Source organism: Ziziphus jujuba, chromosome 8, assembly GCF_031755915.1.
Source record: "Ziziphus jujuba cultivar Dongzao chromosome 8, ASM3175591v1".
NCBI lineage: Eukaryota > Viridiplantae > Streptophyta > Magnoliopsida > Rosales > Rhamnaceae > Ziziphus > Ziziphus jujuba.
In genome coordinates, this window is record NC_083386.1 from 25,926,395 (window position 1) to 25,931,195 (window position 4,801).

Consider the following 4,801-nt stretch of genomic DNA (forward strand, 5'->3'; position numbering starts at 1 on the left):
ATAGGCTTACAAGGCCACAATCTTCAACGGCTTAGCCCACAATTGTTGATTGGTGCAGCAATGGTGTCAACAATGGTGGCTGTCAAAAATGGTGGCTGTGGTTGGTGCGGCTGTGGTTGGTGTGGCTGGACTTCACAATTCTCCCCCTCCAGCCGCATTTAAAACTGATGGTCATCTGCCATCTATTCCAGCTATGTCTCTGCATAGCTTCAGCTTCTCTTGAGCAACAACTTTTGTTAGCATATCTGCTGGATTCTCTTTTGTGTGGATCTTCATCAGTTTCAGCAACTGTTGATCTATTACTTCGCGTATCCAATGATAGCGAATGTCAATGTGCTTTGTACGGGAATGATACATTGAGTTTTTGCTCAAATCCATGGCACTTTGGTTATCACAATGTATCTTGTAGTCTTCTTGCTTGATGCCCAATTCTGTGAGAAAACGCTTTAACCACAACATTTCCTTACCCGCTTCTGCTGCAGCGATGTACTCTGCTTCAGTAGTGGATAAAGCAACACACTTCTGCAATCTTGACTGCCATGACACAGCTCCCCCTGAAAAAGTGTAGAGATAACCTGATGTAGGCTTTCTATTATCAGGGTCTCCGGCCATATCTGCATCTGTATAGCCTTCTAAGATTGGATCACCTTCCCCGTAGCACAAGCACAGCTTCGATGTACCTTTAAGATACCTGAGAATCCATTTGACTGCTTCCCAGTGTTTCTTTCCAGGATTTGAAAGAAATCTGCTCACAACACCTACTGCATGAGCAATGTCTGGTCTGGTACACACCATTGCATACATCAGACTTCCTACCGCTGAAGAATATGGTACTGAAGCCATCTCCTCTATCTCTTCTTTGGATGAGGGGCACAATCTCTTACTCAACTTGAAATGATTTGCAAGTGGAATGCTGACCGGTTTGGCTTTATCCATGTTGAATCTCTTTATCACCCGTTCAACATACTTCTCTTGAGATAGCCATAACCTTCTATTTTTCCTGTCTCGGATTATTTGCATTCCCAAAATTTGTTGAGCTGGTCCTAAGTCTTTCATATCAAAAGACTTAGACAATTCTTTCTTCAGCTTACTAATCTTCATTGCATCTTGTCCAACGATCAACATGTCGTCCACATATAGCAAAAGTGCAATGAAGTTTCCACCTGAAAATTTTTGAATATAAACACACTGGTCTGCTGCAGTCCTTTTATAGCCTTGACTCACCATAAACGAGTCAAACTTCTTATACCATTGTCTTGGTGCTTGCTTGAGGCCATACAAGCTCTTCTTTAGCTTGCATACGAGGTTTTCTTTCCCTGAAACCTCAAATCCTTTTGGCTGCTCCATGTAGATTTCTTCATGTAAATCACCGTGAAGAAATGCTGTCTTCACATCCATCTGCTCAAGCTCTAGGTTTAGACTTGCTACTAAACCAAAAATGACTCGAATTGAAGTCATTTTTACCACTGGTGAAAAAATCTCATCAAAGTCAATTCCTTTCTTCTGAAGAAATCCTTTGACCACCAATCGGGCTTTGTGTTTCACCACCCTTCCGCTGCCATCTTTCTTGAGCTTGAACACCCATTTATTCTTTAGTGCCTTCTTTCCTGTTGGAAGCTCAACCAACTCATAAGTATGATTTTTCTGCAAGGATTCCATCTCATCTTGCATTGCTTGCAGCCACTTTTCCTTCTCTTGATGAGAAACAGCTTCCTGGAAACTCTCTGGCTCCCCCTCTTCAGTAAGCAGAATATACTCAGATTCTGGAAATCTCTTTTATGGAATTCGGCCTCGCTCAGATCTCCGAACTTGTAAACCACTGGTTTCAGGAGATGTACCATCATCTGATCGCTGTGATGGCCCTGCAGCTGCTTGAGAGGATTGAGTCTCCCCCTGCTCAATATCCCCTTCTTCCTCCTGGTCTGCTTCTGGTATATCTTCATGCACCTCATTATCCTCTGTGGCTATTTGTGCTGGTGCTGGATTAGGACAAAAATTCTCGGCACTAGAACTACAATTAGGAGACATTCTGGGCTTTTCAATGTCTTCCATTTTCTGGTTTTCATGGAATACTACATCTCTGCTTCTAATAACCTTCTTTGTTTTCGGGTCCCATAACCTGTATCCGAATTCTTCATCTCCATATCCTATAAAGATGCATGGAGTAGATCTTGCATCGAGCTTCTGTCTGAGCTCCTTGGATACATGTACATAAGCTAAACAACCAAACACTCTTAAATGAGAGTAGGAGGGAATCTTACCCGACCACATTTTCTCCGGAATTTCAAAATTCAACGGTACTGATGGTGATCTGTTGATTAAATAGCAGGCGGCACGAACAGCTTCTCCCCAGAATGGCTTTGGCAGCTTAGCCATACTGATCATACTTCTGACATTTTCCATAATGGTTCGGTTCATTCTTTCGGCTATTCCATTATGTTATGGGGTGCGAGGGACCATCTTCTCATGTCGAATGCCGTGTCTTCTGCAGTAGGCATCGAACTCCTTGGAAGTATACTCGCCTCCATTATCTGAGCGGAGACATTTCAGCTTCTTTCCTGTTTCACGCTCTACCATGGTATGAAACAGTTTGAAATAATCAAATACCTGGTCCTTTGTCTTCAAGAAATATACCCACACCTTCCGTGAAGCATCATCAATGAAGGTCAGGAAATACTTGTTGCCACCTAATGATTCCATCTCCATGGGACCACAAACATCAGAGTGCACCAGACTAAGCAACTCTGATCTTCTCAATGCAGAGGAACTGAAGGAGACTCTATGTTGCTTACCAAACAAGCAGTGATTACAAGGATCTAGCGCAGCATCCTTGCAAACAATGATAAGCTTCTTCCTTGCCAAAGTGGACAATCCTTTTTCACTCATGTGACCGAGTCTCTGGTGCCACAGATTTTGAGACGCCTCTCCTTCTGCAATATTGAGGCTGTCTGCACATATCTTCACATGAGTCTTGTACAACGTTCCACAAATATGTCCTCGGGCGACAACTATGGCACCTTTCGTCATTTTCCATGTGCCTTTGCTGAAGTAGTTGTCATAGCCTTGCTTGTCTAAGGCTGCTCCCGAAAGTAGATTAAGCCGAAGGTCTGGAACATGACGGACATCCTTCAAAGTGATTGTACAACCAATATTCGTTTTTATCTGAATATCACCAGTTCCTATAATCTTTGCGAAACTGGAATTTCCCATCTTTACCGTACCAAAGTCTCCTGCTTTGTACGTTTTGAAGAAATCTCTATGTGGAGTGACATGGTAGGATGCTGCAGTATCGACTACCCACTCAACATCTTGGGTTGATATATGAAGGCATGTCTCTTCTTCGGTGGAGCAGAGCGCCACTTCTCCTGTACAAGTGACTAGTGTCTCTCCATCCTTCTTCGGCTGATTACCTTGGAGTCTCTGCTCTCTCAACAACTTTCTGCAGTTCTTCTTCATGTGACCCTCCAGGCCACAATGATAGCACTTATACGATGATTTTCTGCCGTCTGTAGATCTGCCTCTGCTCTTGCTCCTGCCTCTCCCCCTATCTCGACCACCTCTTTGCTGTCTTCCTCTCTCTGTGACGAGGGCATGTGACTGATCCATGCCAATGTCCTTTCTCCTGGCCTCTTCATTAAATAGGGCATCCTTAACCATAGACAGAGTAAGTTTGTCATTCGGAACCGAATTGCTGAGAGAGACTACCAATGTCTCCCAACTGTCTGGAAGAGAGCTTAGAAGTAGGAGGGCCTGATCCTCATCCCCTAGTTGGTAATCCACAGCAGATAGTTGATTTACCAAGCTCTGGAACTCACTGGTATGCTCGGCTACAGAAGTTCCACTCTGTAATGTTAGATGTACCAATCGCTTAAGCAACAGGGCTTTGTTCCGAGCAGTCTTGGCCTGGTACATGTCCTCCAATTTTGTCCAGAGGGCATATGCATCCGTTTCCTTCGCTACATGATGGAAGACATTGTGGTCGATCCATTGCCTGATCTGACCGATCGTTTTCTTGTTTAATTTCTTCCATTCTGCTACTTTGCTGGGATCGGGGTTTTCTCCTTTAGCTTCTATAGGATCAAACAGATCCTTACAATTGAGGAGATCTTCCATCCGAGGTCTCCAAAGTGTATAATTTGTGGCAGTGAGCTTAACCATAGCTCCCGAAGATGATTCTTCCATTGACATTATGGCTTGACCAAAAATGGAGCTGAATTTGGCAAAACGGAGTTAACCGTTGCGTCCGAAACGGCCGAAAATGGTGGACTTGACTCTTCTGGGGTCAAAATATAATTACCAGAAATTTTGGGGCAAAACTGTAATTTCACAAAATATCTGGGTCAACCTGCAAATACAGAAACTATAGGGGTCAATCTATAATTTCCAATAGTTCAGAGGCTGCACCGTAATTTCAGAAAACTACAGGGGTCACTCTGTAATTTCCAATAATTTAGGGGCTGTTCCACAATTTCAGAAAATACAGGGGTCAATCTGTAATTTCCAATACTTCAGGGGCTGTTCCGTAATTTCAGAAAATATTGATGACGTGGCAGATGGTGCTGACGTGGCGACACGTGGCAGATGACGTGGCAGATGACTTGGCTGACGACGTGTCGGCTTGCGTGGCAGATGACGTGGCAGGGGTGCGCTGACGTGGCTGCTGACGTGGTCATCTTCAACCTCCAGACGGCGCGTGCGGCGCGTGGACGCGTGAACCGTTGCAGAAAAATTTCAGTCGGCGCATGCGGGCACGTGGAACGTCAGTTTTCTCTCCGGCGAACTTCGTTGTTCTCCTCTCGTC